A 14,137-nucleotide genomic window follows, 5' to 3' on the forward strand; every position below is an offset into this window, starting at 1 on the left:
AAGAAAAAAAAAAAAAAAGAAAACGATTTTAAAAACGAAGAAAAAGAAAAAAAAAATGTTTCGTTCAGAACATGTATATGAGACTGACCCGGCCCGCCGCGGCCTCCAGAGTTTGCAATCAACCGTACGTACCTTTGTAAAGCCGAAAATCGTGTTGTGTCTCTCGTCTCTCTTCTCCACGTCTTAACGCGTCCATCCACAACACGACCATCTCTGTCGTACAGTAACATCCCTATCGAGTGATTCGAGTCGTGTCAAAACGTTGTTTCCACGTTGTATCGCGAAAACCATGACCATGTTCCAAACACCCGTGTGTTGTTCGCAAGAGGAAGAGGAGAGAGAAAAAAAAAAAGAAACGAGAAGAAGGATAGAAGACACGCGACGAAGCGTGTGCTCGCACGTGGGGTCGCTTGTCGTTCCAGACAGAGATGGATCGAACGAGATACGCGTGGAAAAGGAACACGGAGCGAGAGAGACGGTAAGAGGAGACGAGAGACCAAAACGTGTGTAACGATAGCAGAGAGAGAGAGAGAGAGAGAGAGAGAGCGTGTGAGATGTGTGTGCGCGAACGAGACGAAGCGAGTTAGAGAATTAGTGACGAAAAAAGATATAGAACGGCGAGAAGAAAAAGAAAGAATATCGAGTGTATTGTGAGAGAGAGAGAGAGAGAAAGAAAGAGAGAAGTCAAATGCAGTGTAATAATCGGCATTAAATAAAAGAAAAAAAAAAAAGAGAAACAAAAAAGGCGCAGTGTAAATAGTAGATTCGTAAGGCTAAGTCCTAGAAGGCGCGAGTGGACGAGTTTTTTGCTTTTTTTTTTTTCCGGAGAAAAACGAAACGCTCGGTGAAAAAGGAGAAAGTGTGCGAGAGAGAGAGAGAGAGAGATACGTAAATGGAAAAGAATAGAGAGTGAACAAGCGTGAAAAGAGACGAAAAGAAAAATATAAAAAAATACACACACACACACAGAACACAGTGCGAAGATATACGCGGCGGGCCGCCGCCGACGTGTTGTTGAGACGCCCGCCCCACCCCCCTTATGCCCCCCTTATGTAGTACAGTCGACGCCGAGAGAATTATTATCGGTGCAGGAGAGAGATAAGGTATATATATATATATATATATATATATATATATATATATATATATATATATATATAGAGAGAGAGAGAGAGAGAGAGAGAGAGAGGGAGAGAGAGAGAAAGGAGAAGAGGAATAAAACGGCCAATCGCGCGAGAAATAAAAAAAAATAAAAGATAGAAAATAAAACGCAGCAGCAGCAACAACAACAACAACAACAACAAGAACAACAAATCTAGTGAACACTTACACGCTTAATGTAACAATCCACAATAATACATGATACACACATGCCGTTTTTTTGAAATATGCATAAGCAAGGTCCGAGCATAGTCGAAACGAGCGAAAAAGTAAGGGAGAGAGCGATGTGTTAAGTAGGTAGAGTACAATCACTGCACACGCGAGATAAAGAAACGAAGAGAGCGTCGCAAAGTAGGGAAAAAAAAAAAATAGGGAAAAAGAGAGAAGATGAGAAAAAGATGAAAATCGTAGGGCATGAAAAAAAAGAACTGCTCGATGGGCATGCAAAAAACCGTTGTCTCGCTACTTTTTTGTGCGCAGCACCGTTCACCGAATCCCTTAATCACGCCACTCAGACAAGAAAAGAAAAAAAACACTTATACACACACACACACACACACACACACGCACACACATACAAAACAACAACCCCGAAGAAGCTTCTAGGTAGTGAGACCACTCTGTGTATTTATTGTATTCGAGGACAAAGTCATTCCCTCCCATTTTTACGTACTGTGTACACGCAGGCAGAGACACGCATATATACACACACATGTACACACGGGAACGTTTACACGCACGGACACACGCTCCCTCGACTCGTTTTTTGACCCTTGAAATCCTTCTTGCTGTCATTTATGCTACACACATACACACCCTTTGAAACGAACACCCCCTTGTTTCCTTCCTGCAACCAGATTAGCCAGATCCCCGCTTAGAGAGCCATCCAGAGAGCCTTGTGAACAGTTGTCATCCGAATCGTTGTAGCCTTTAAGCCGAAACTGCGTTATCGCACACATTTACACTATGCGGTATCGCAGTGTGGCGGCGCAGCAATTTTTCCGTTATTCTTCGAACAGATCGAGAACTCTTGTCTCTTCGGCAAATCCCCTCTCCGTTTGTCCAACTCTCCGTATAATTGTCCATTATTACTCCCTTCACCCACACTTCAACAAGAGTTTATCCCAAAACCGTTTTCTCAGACCCGACCCCCTTGTGAGTCCTCAATATTGAGCCCTGGATATGTCCCCCCCGCAAGCGAACTAGCGTTGATATTCGTAATACTTGTTATGCATAAACTACACATAATGATTATTATAGTAAACGATACATAAAGTATGATATATTTCTCTATCCATTAAGAAAAAAAAAAAGGAAGATGCAAGTAGCTGTTGTTTCTTGGTGGAAACAAGATGAGAAACAAGTGCAAGGCAGAGCGCAACAACAAAGAGTATAGGGAGAAAAAAAAAAAAACGTAAAAAAAAAAAAAAAATAATAAATGCGTAATAATAAATGAATAATAATGAATGGTGGAATGAATAATAAAGATAAAAATAAAAAAATAAAATAAAATTGTACGGAAAGAAATAAAAACGAGCATACCGAAAGTGTACTGTATTACAATTGCAAGAATACAAACGCAGCCCCGCATATTGCCCAGTGAGCACGTCGTTTTGTACGCTTGGGAGTTGTGAGGTCGTCTGAATAAACATTGTCTGGTGAATTATACAGAAAACAACTTGTCTCTTATTTATGCGTTTTCCCACCGAAAATCCTCTTTGCGTTCCCTTGTTCGTACTTTTCTTTAAAAAAAAGAAAAGAGTCAGAGTCGCTTCACTTTTCCTCTTTTCTTCGAAACAGTTCTTTCTGAACAATTTCGAAAATGAAAGAGCAAGCGATGGTACGTAGAAACTTGTTGCTACGTAAAATAATTTACGAAAAGAAACATTAAGACGATTGGAAAGTTTTTAAAACATTTAGAGGAAATTATTCGTTGATTAATGATAATAGAGAGAGTAGAATTTGTAATGCTCAAAAATAAGACTTAAGAAAGTTATTACGTATTACGTATTAATATATTGCGATGCACGAAGAAGATTGCGTTGAATAAAAAAAATAAATAAACAAACGAAAGTTCTTTCATTTTGATCCTCTTCACCGTGGAATTACAATTATTTGTTGGAAATTGCAAACGCATACGTATTATTTGCGTATAACATTGCACTCGTCGATATTATTTCCACGAACGGAAAAGAATCTAGAGAGGAAGTCAAGATTATCGAAAGTCTTTCCAAAGGAAGTGACGATATTCCACACGAAGCGGATAATACGTGAATTTAAAAGAAATTGCCTCAATTTTTTTTCTCCATCAAGATAAAATATTGTTGATTAAGTTCTTGCTTTTTTTATTTTTCGACAAAATCATTTACAAATTCATTTCTGAAAAATTTCCTGATTTACAAAATTTATTTGTAAATTCAAGAATCAAAATTCGCTATGCTTTAAAAAATTTAAAACACATTTTCGAATGTTAAAAATTAGGAAAAGCTTCACTGAGTGCACATTTTCTTGAGCACTTTTTTTCTCAACGCTGTGCAATATTTCTTCTAAATATTGTAATAAGAAAAAAAAAAAAAAAATAAGCCTACAACGAGAAATCTATAAAAATTTCATCCTCCGAACTCGAAATAATTCTGATATCGTTTTTTAAACGATCTTTATATTCGAGCTACAAAATATTTAATATTTGAGAATCGTATTATATACCCTCTGTGTAAAAGTGTATTTAATTTCTTTTTCCAAATTATTTTCAAATAGGTCAGGTGTCACTGCAGCTACGTAATATTGAATCAGAATAGCTTATAAAAGACATATCCATTTTCAAAATTCTCCTTTTATTATAAGAAGACTCGATTAGTTTCATTAAATCGCTTTGACGTCGATTCAAACAGTGATTAAATCGATTGTGTGTTTAATATATATCTATATAAAAATTTTAATAGATAACACATACTTTCCTATAAAAGATTCTAATAAAACTCGAATGGTATATTTCCAATAAAAATATCAATTAATAAAAATCTAATCTGACAAATAAATTTCAAATTCTAGCATCTTACTGCTCTCCAACGTAAAAAAAAAATCAAATTCCTTCTCTACCAATTTAAACAAAATTTGCCTAAAATTACAACCGGAAAAACCGACCAAAAGTATCAAGAATACTTACAAACGATAAAAGGTACGTACAAACTCGATATAACAAATCCCTATTAAAAACATCGACACTGCCAAAGAGGGTTCCAGCTCTTTTCTCCATCCTCCCACGCGCACCCACGTAAAATAACTCAACCCCTCTCTCTAGCCAATAAAACTAGCCAAAGAAACTAAAAAAAAAAAAAAAAACCCCAGAAACAAGGATGAAACAGGTATGAATTAACCGACGACGCCTCGAATAATTGCATAATTGCCTCGAATTTCGAAATTCGAGAAGAGAAGAGCGTTCCTCTCTTTCCGTCCCATTTTCTTCGTTTCAGATCAATCGAGAGAGAGCTAGAGAGAGAGAAAGAGAGAAAGAGCAACGGTATCAAATCCACCATGGTACGAATCCCCCGTACAAGGAACGGTGGCGCGTGCCACCATGTAGGCGTACGGTTGCCACGCAACCTGTCTCACCTCTCCCTGCCCTATCAGGCGAACTTTTCCCTTTGTTCCCCCCCGCTTTCCACCTCCTACTTGACTCGTACAACCCTATCGACGTTGCATTACACGAGAGGGATGCATCCACGCGTATCTCCCCCTCCTCCTTCCCATCCCCGTCTCCCCCTCTGCTCCCTGATTGCCATTGTGTGTATTTACTAGCTTGCGTCGTGGGCGGGACGAACGTCACAACTCGTTACGACAGAATTATCCTACGTACGTTCGTCCGTCCTCTTCTTTTTTCGTTTGATTTTGCATCGAGTCTCTCTTTCCTTTTTTTTTTTTTTTTTTTTTTTTAGGTGATTTTTATAGGTCAATTTTATCGAAGGGTTAAAGGATTACGGGGGTGGTGTTGGTGTTTTTTTTTTGCAAAGTAAAGGGTATGAAGGGTATTTGGTGGAGGATATTTTCGAAAGGGTGTTGATTCAGAAGCGAGAGCAACGAATTCGATACACACTTTTACTTTCTTTATTATTTCTATCCAACTTCATGAAACTTGAGTTACAGGTATTACAGCTTGATAAATTTTAAACGTTCGTCTCGACTTTTCGATAACAATAATCGTTTGAGATTGTTTTACAGAATTACAGTATGTGCATAACTGCACGCACACATATATATATATATACCTTTATTAATATCATTCAACATCAAAAATCCGAACGAATATTTGTCTCCCAATTAGTTCACGCTCCGCTACAGGATCAACGTTCAATCCAACTTTTTTCGTCCCCCAACTGTATATATGCGATCGCAATTCGTAAATTCGAACAAAAGCAATCGGATCACTCCCCTTCCCTCCCTCCCTCCGTGGCGGGTCGAGGAGAGGAGCGGCACAAAGCGGCACGCGAACCTCGTTCATACTCGGAATTCAATTATCGGTCGGGCATTGTCTTCTCAAAGGAGTCGTTCCGAGTCGAGTCGAGGCCACCCTTGGCTGCCGCTTGGCTCTTCGCTGTCCCTGGGCGAAGCGCACTACATTCCCAGACTGGGATTTAGCCTCCAGGACGCCCTCATGGACGGGCGCACACCACGTCCGTCCGGTATCCACCCCTCCCCCTCCATTTGAACCGATCCGGGGGAGGGGGGGAAGCGTTAAGCGTGTTTCACACTTGGAGGAATCTCACTGGACAAAGCACTTTGTCGGGCTCCCCGTCGTTGTCGTCGTCGTCGTCGTCGTTGTCGTGGCCGTGAAACCGGTCAAGTTGGAGGTTATGTATCTTTATTTTTAGAAGGTGGGAATTTCTTTTTTCTTTTTCTTTTTTTGGATCGTTTCTTTCGGGTATTTCGGCGTGTTTGTTTTTGGGACGAGGGTGGGTATTCGTGGAAAGGGTGGCGAGCTCGGGGGAGTTGGGGAGATCTTGTTGCACCTGTTGAATGTTTTTAGTCCGTGCTTCGTTTTATTTTGTTCGCTGCGTCCGGGATAATTATTTTCGTAATTCCGTTCGTTTCTTTCCTTCCTCCCCTCCTGCCCCGTTTTCGAACGAGGAGAAAGGGAAACAAGGAAGGGTTATCTTGAAATTTGAAAAAAACGAAAACTGTTTGCTCTGTATTTTCTTTCGACGTGATTTTTATTTTTTACAAATGCAAAGTAAAGGCGAAGCTTGGCCAAACTTGTGCACAAAGTGAAAAAAGTTTTCATTAGATTTCGAATCCGAAAGAATTCTTCAAATTCGTGCAAAAAAAATTAAGATTCCCTGGGATGGGAACGCGCGTGAATCAGGCTTAAAAGCGGCCACGCTCGGCTAAGGAGCGCGTTCAAGGTCCGAGCGAGGTCGCAGACACATTCGAGAACGGGCAGAGCATCCCCCCTTGAGCGAGAGAAACCCTCCCCCCTTATCAATGCGCGAGACAACGAGGCGGCGGATGTGGAGCTCAATGAGACTTTGCATCGCTCGTCCGTCCGCTTGCTCTCTTTCCGCTTCGAGCGGGTTGCGCCTCCTACGGGAGGGCAGCCGTCTCGCACTTTGTCCTCTCCGTGCTTTTTTTTTCCACCTCTCTTTCCCTTCCTTCCTCCCCAGTCCTCTCGCTATCTTCCTCCTTTCCCCTTCTTCTTCTTCTCTCTCTCTTCCTCTCATGGAACGTTGATGGAACGAGAAAGCAGAGCAGGAGATATTTGTCGACGAAGGCTTTATTTAAAAAAAAAAAAAAAAAAAAAAAAGCTTCTTTTTCTTTCTCTCTTTTTTCTTTCATTCTATTTCGGGATGTTAATGTACGATGTATTCGTGGTCACTCTTTGCAAGTGTCGATTGTAAAAGATACGTGAAAGTTCGTATAGTTGAATACTTGTTCCTCGTTGAATTGCGAGCAGTTCATCAAGTTGTATAAAGTTTTGTATTTTTTTCGTTTGGAGAATAGAACATCTTTCTAGAAAATGTAAGAAGAACATCCTGTGTTTAAGGATGTAATGAAACGCCTTTTGAATCGTCAGTGGTGACAGATTACGGGATAAAAAAGAGATTAGGAATTTGATAGTATTAGTATCTAGTAAAGAATTTCGTATATGAATTAGAAATAAAGTTTGGATTGATAGGCTCGTTGATATGTTCGCATTTGTTCTGGATTATTAATAGCCGATGATTTTACGATGTATTATTGCGAATATAGTTTCTTAAATTATTAACAATTTATATTTTGTCATAAATATTTTTCGTATGGCATATAGAAATGGTGTATTTAAATAAATATAAATTTAGAATTATCATAACGGCCAAGTAATAAAGACAACATCATTAATATTAAAAACCGTATGAAAATGTCATCCATAAAATATATGGCAAAATGGATTTCGTTTTTTCTTTTTTCTTTTTTTTTTTTTTTTTTTTTTTTACGAGACTTGGTGAATTTATCATGTATCTTAAAAAGGATTATATTTTTAAACTCGACATTGAAGTATCTATCTTTTTTAGCTACCGGGTGGCAGTAAAAATCAGAGAAATCAACAAAAATGGAGTTATCGTGTTTTTTTATCTTCAGATATAGACATCCATGTCTGATAAATTACTCAAACTTACATAGATGAATTTTTAACGTGATACAATAATATTGAGAATATACAAAAAAAAAAAAAAAAGAAATTCTAAATTGGAAAAAAAAATTAATAGAAATAAGATTTATTTTTCTCAAATGTTTTGGCGAAGTATCGTTTGAAAATCCGATAATCCTTTTAGACGAACAGACATCAGTCGATGCTCCGTTATTAATTCCTGATAATTCTTGGATTATCAAGAATTATTCTTGTTTTTCAATGGATTTAAAATAATAATCGTTTACAAGGAATAGGAGAAAAAATTTTTCTTTTTTAAACGGATACTACCTAATTTACCTAATTTTGATATCACACTTCATTGGCATATTAACGTTATTATTTTTTAACCATTTTATTAATAATAATAATATTATTCTAGGATCTCGACGATGATTTTGAACGTGAAACGAAAATAAAAACGTGATCTTGAAGTATTAAAAAAAAAAAAAAAGAAGAAGGAGAAAAGAAAAGGGCGATAAAAAAGAATTGGGAACAGACATCAAAGCAGACATTTATCGGATGCAAAAGTCGCTATCAAGGTCGAACATTTACATGTCTATACCTGAATTATGTATCAGATGCAGTAGAATATCTCAACGTTTCAATTTTTCCCTCCACGTTACATAGGAAAATTAAGTTTTTGAAGAAATATTTTTTTAATGGGTGAATAATTGAAAAGAAAAGAAGAAGAAGAAGAAATTGTATTTCACATCAAACACTTCTTATTTTTTAACCTAGTTTTACATCTAGCCGAGCGTATCACATCGATAGCAATACTTGTGCACCCATTCGAATTGAACAGTGTCGCTGTTACCATCACCGAGTCAAACAATAAAGTTTAGTAAGCTCGATGCGCGATTCGAACTTAACACTTAAAATTACACACGATTGTTAACAATTGTAATTAGTGGATTCTCGTGTTGTATTCCTTGGAAGAAGATTTATCGGTAATACGAGCGATAATTTCACTTAACATCCGCTGCGATGAATCGAGTTAAAGTGGGATTTTCTTATCTTCGTTCATTCGAAACTTGTGTGTGCGATAGTACACAAGAGAAGGCTGATAGAAAATCGAGATTATGTGTGGCATTGATATTATTTGTGAGAGCTGTATAAACGTGTGCGCGTGTATTATAACTCATACGGCTCGTACGAAAAGGTTTGTACGAAGGAGAAGTTGAAAAGTTTTGTATCTATCATTTTGTTTTTGCGAATTTTTTAAAAAATATTACCATCAAAATATTGAAAAATTGATTGAAAAGATTTATTATTTCAATTCGAAAAATTTTTAATTTTGAAAGGAAATTTTATTTCTTTGTGCAAAAATTTTTAAAAAATATTATCGTTGAATTGATAGATGTAAATTCTCTTGTATAGTAAAAATTTTATTTATCTAAAATTGCAATTTTTTTTTTCTTTATTTCAAAATTTCCTTATTGATTCAAGTATTATCAAGATATTTGTTATTTCCCTTTCTTTTTAAATGGATTTTTATATATATCTTAGGGATGAAATATCACAGGATAGATTTCCACAAGGGATACCATCTAAAATTTATGAACATAACTTATCCGAAGTTTTCGTATCTTGGAACGCTTGAACGATTCTTTTTCTTGACTGGAAACGATTTTCTTGCTTGCTGATTTAATGTGACTCGACAAACAGAAATCGGAACTTTAACTTTTATTTTGAAGTGTTAACAGTCGATTCCCCTTATCATTCTTAATATGGAATATAATATAAATTATCCATATTGATTATAAGCGTAATATAATATTCTGAAAAATAATCCGAAAAATAATATTGTTCTATATCTTCTTCTTCTTTTTTTTTTTACAAGCAATCTTCACGCAACTACAAATAATACAGGGAGGAGAAAAAGAAAGGCGATTGCGTCTAAACTTAGAACATCGAATACGAAAAATGGCCGTGATAAAATCTGTACAAAATAACGAGGTATCAATTTAACCAAGAAAAAGAAGATGTAATCTCTTCTTACTTTCTACCTTGTACAACTTGTAATATTAATCATTTTTATACGCCATTAAAGTCATTCCTCGACTCCTTCCGAATCCAAACAGAAGTAAAAAATTATCAATTATTTATTATATATTATAATAAAGACATACACGAATACATTAAACTTTGAAACCTGTTCCAGAATCATTCACTTATCGAAATTAACTACAGCTAATATTATTCGCAGAATATTCTTCTTCGAAGATTTTGTCGAATTTTAATCTCTCCTGATTCTTCTTCATCTTCGATCGTTGAAAATCCATCGAACGTATCGTATTTTTTCCATACGAAACCACAATCGTCAAAAAGTTAATACCCGAAATATCTCCAAAGATAATCGACCAATCGAAACTTTCTCCTCGCCAAGATCAAACTTACTCACAATCTCTCTCTCTCTCTCTCTCTTTCTCGATTCCCATACGACGACTCACTCTCCTCCCACGCACTCGAACAACCTTTTTCCCGGGAACGACGTCCCCATTCGATGAGATTACCTCAAGGTTTCATCTCTCTCTCTCTCTCTCTCTCCATTTCTCTCTCTCTCAACTCCAGTCCCAGAGAGGGTGATCGAAGGGTGTCGGAGAGATCGACGCTCCCCTTTATTAGACCCTTGCTCGTTTCTTCCGGGTTAACATCTCTCCTTCGAGGGTCTCCCTCTCTCTCTACCCACCTCGTGGTGGCCACACGTGGCAAGGTCACGAGAGAAAGGCCAACCTTGCCCGGATCTCCTCTTCACCCTCGTCGAAGGGAGGATTTACGAGGCATGGTACGCCTACGTGGCCAGCTACGCGCTGGCACGCGCCCGAAACGGTCGTTCACGCGTTGTTGCTCCTCTGCTGGATAAAAGGGCGATTGAGTTGGTTATCGGGGTGGCTCACCTACTTTCTTATTTTCTAATTTTCCCTCCTCGTAATTTGAGGGGTTAAACGGGTCTTGGCGAGAGCGGATTATTCGTTCTTTTTTCCTTTTAGGTTAAAGATTGTCGTGTTTCAACGTTTCGATTGATTTGGGGCTGGCCGGAAGTATATGTAGGAGTATGTTTCGTTCGTTTCAATTATCGTACGATTGAGAAACATTTTTTTTTATTAACAGTGGAAAAGAATATTCTATTTAGCTTTTTTTTTAATAAGCAAGCTTTTCAATCGAGCTTTTCGAATTACATTCGTATGTATTAACGTGAAATTGATAAGGTCGTAATTTATATTTCCACTTAAAGATTCAATTATCATGACCTCTCCTCAGGTTTATTCGACGCGAAGATTCTTCTATCTACCCCACAACGTTTTCCCTCCACCCTCCTTATTCGGTTTCAATAGTATCGTTCCCAGCTTCCTCATATTTTTTCATCATATCCATTTCGCCAGAAGGGGATGAAATCTCGAAGATTCTTCGCTTGTTCCATTTTCACTTGTTCGCTCTGTATCCATCCACGATAAGAAGAAATTTTTCTCGTGACGATGGCTATACACTTTCGTTCGATGGCGTGTAAAATTTGACGAAAGCGAAAATTTAATATAAGAATAAGGGAAGGAAAGGAAAAATAAAATAGAATTCGAAGTAATGATAATAAGAATGAAACATTACTCGGATAAAATTTTGAATGGGAAAGATAAGAGGCAAAAATTTAATCAAGATTTTTACGCGTCCAAACAACGGAGACAAGGCAGAAGTATCGTTGATTCGATCGAGGGTGAACGAATCGAACGAGAGAAGGGAAAGATGAAATATCCCGACCATTCTTTATCTCCCCTCCTTTACCTCCTCCACCAATTCGATAAGACTGTCCCATTTCCGTGTCCTATCGTCGATTAATGACACCTGCCTCCCGCCATTTTCCACGGGAAAACCACGCGAAACACTTTCTCCTCCCTCATCCTCCGACGTAATAAATTCAGCCTGTCCGAGTCGCCGTTGACACACGATCGTTTATCATCCGCGCGGATGAAACAAATCTCCCTTCCGGATTTCTTCCTCTCCTCGATGCGAAAAATGGATCCCTCGAATTCGAGGAAGTCGATGGGATCAATCGTAGAGATACCACTTGATACCTTCTGATTTCCTGGTGAATATTTTTCTCCCATTACGATTCTTTGAAAGGAAGGGCGAGGTTTAACAACGAATAATTTTAGGTTATAGAACGTCGAAGAAACTCGAGAGGAGGTGGTTTTGCTGGATAGACGTTTGGAATAAAGGTTGGATTAAGATATCGGGGAGATTTGTGAGAAACAAGAGGGAACAAGAGGGAAGTTGACAGATCGAGGGAGAAGGAAGAGGAAAATTATAATCGTTCGAAGAAGATTAATTATATTTTGTATGTAAAAGGAATACAAGAATCAGACGATTGCTCTCTTTGCCTCGCCGTAAATTTTTCTTGTTTCAATCATTGCATGTGTGTATATATATATATATATTTTCTCAATGGTAAACAATGTTTTTTTTTTTTTTTTACGAGACGGTAAAAATATTTTATGCAACATTGGCATTTATATATCCAAGGACGCTCATTTATATACGATTTCGAGACACGTGTCGTCGATAACTACGGATTATGTCAAAAGGTGATTTAAAAATCAGCGGAAATAAAACTGAAACGGAAGGTTCTTCACTTCACTAACCTTGGTTCTTCACTTTTTTTTTTACTTCTTCTTCTTCTTTTTCAAATAAATCGCCGTGATTACGCAAATCGATTTGGAAACTCTAGCGTATTTCGTATTTTAACGTCGGATCGATAAAAACGGGAACAAATAAAACAACGAGATTATTCACATCGAAGGAGAATTGCGAAAATTGAAATTTTTTTTTTTTCGCGAGAAAATCGATTAATAAATATTGAAAATGATGAAGATGATCCGTCTGTCAATAACAATCTTATTTCATCGATCGAGAGATCCTTTCTTTGCTTTATCAATTGTCGACCGCAATATTGTGCAAGAAAGGGAGAGAAAAAGACAGAAAGAAGAAGAATTAAAAATGAAAGGGAAGATATAATATGAGATTAGAAAAAATAAAAAGAGAAGACATTAAATAAAGAAATACTATTAATAGGATCGCTTCGTTACGTTAATCGATACATCGTTCAAAATCAAACAAGCTCGTACATTTCATTAATTTAATCGATTATACAATACGTTACACAACTATTAAGAGAAAGAGGCAGTATCAAATTACAATGAAAATACAGGTACTTAAGTAGAAGCGGACTGTCTTTGATCAGACGTACACTCTCGAACCGTTATTACTACTGATTCGACAAAATGAAAAAAATATATCATATAATATGCGAAAATTGAATTGGAAACTTTTAACAATTAAATAATATAATTCTGCATTCTTCTCTCAAACGTGAAATATACATAGAAAACAAAGATTTGTTCTTCGAATCACACGTAAACAGAGAGTTTTTCGTGGCTCGAGCATCCTCGATTGTAAACGTGAAAATCGATATTGTGTTTTCGGTAATCGAGATTGATTTGTTGGCACTGAATATCATCGCTATAAAGGATAAGAAATATTTTTTTCTTCGTCCCTTTTGCATTCAATCGTTCAATCTTTATTTTCAAGAGGTTTCGATTTTCAAAATTCAAACTTCGATTTATGTATCTCGTCGTACAAAAATTAATCGTCGCATCGTTTCTGCTCTAACAATTTAAAAAATTGTTTCGCCCAAAATTTGTTCGCAGCAATAAATTGATGGCAATAAGCTTTCTGTAAGCATTTTAAAGATTCTACGATCTACGAAAGATTCGAAATTCTTCTCCGGATTGTAAAAATATAACAGCGTAACCTTGACACTCGATTGAATCTTGAATTTCCAGAACGTCGTCCACGCAGAAAACGGAGACGGTGCCTCGACGTAATGTATTACACTCTACGATTTAGAAGGCTTAAATACACATAAGCTGCGATGATCGTATAATCGAATACATATGCCGTTCTCTCTCTCTCTCTCTCTTCTTCCCACTTTTCTATGGAACAGAAAACGAAGAATGGAACGAACGGGAAGAAAAAAAAAAGAACGAGTATTCACACGCAGAGGAAAATTTATCATTGAAATTTGTTCGATCGATCGATCGAATTAAAGAAAACTTACCAACGTTTCAAAAATAAAAATTCCATAGAAATTGCGGAAGAAACAAGAGGAAGGAACAAAATCTTGCAAACATTGAAAATTTTTTTTATCAAAATCTCGATAAAAATCTAGCATTATCCCAAATCCTAAACAATATTCCTCCATCCTCTCCAAAACCGTCCCTTCTCCATCCGCACGTGCGAACCATCCATCACGCGCGCCCT

This window comes from Apis florea, unplaced genomic scaffold, assembly GCF_048593485.1.
Source record: "Apis florea isolate Af1SG1 unplaced genomic scaffold, ASM4859348v1 contig_3811_pilon, whole genome shotgun sequence".
Taxonomy (NCBI): Eukaryota; Metazoa; Arthropoda; class Insecta; order Hymenoptera; family Apidae; genus Apis; species Apis florea.